Source organism: Haliaeetus leucocephalus, unplaced genomic scaffold (genome assembly GCF_000737465.1).
Source record: "Haliaeetus leucocephalus isolate CR32 unplaced genomic scaffold, Haliaeetus_leucocephalus-4.0 Scaffold362, whole genome shotgun sequence".
Taxonomy (NCBI): domain Eukaryota; kingdom Metazoa; phylum Chordata; class Aves; order Accipitriformes; family Accipitridae; genus Haliaeetus; species Haliaeetus leucocephalus.
Genome location: NW_010972798.1, coordinates 5482031 through 5482339, shown reverse-complemented (window position 1 = coordinate 5482339; position 309 = coordinate 5482031).

Below are 309 nucleotides of genomic sequence, written 5' to 3'. Positions count from 1 at the left end.
GGGGGGGGGGATAAATGTTAGAGGGAAACGCCGAGACGCGCAGCAATTCTCTCGTGGAAATTGTTTCACAGGTCAAGGGTTCTGCGCCCCAAAGGCTCCCCGTTACCTAGTTTGGGATCCGGTGGCGACTGTAGCAATTCCAAGAGAGCCCCAAAGCAAAAGAAAGTGCTTAGACAATAGGGCTCTGCGGGAAAGTTGTTAGTCAGTGACTGTGTTTGTCTACCTTTCTATAGGAATTAATGCCACAGTTCTCTGTGCCTCTGTAGCCCGGACTGACAGTAATCCACCTCTGTGACTTCTGCCCTTTGT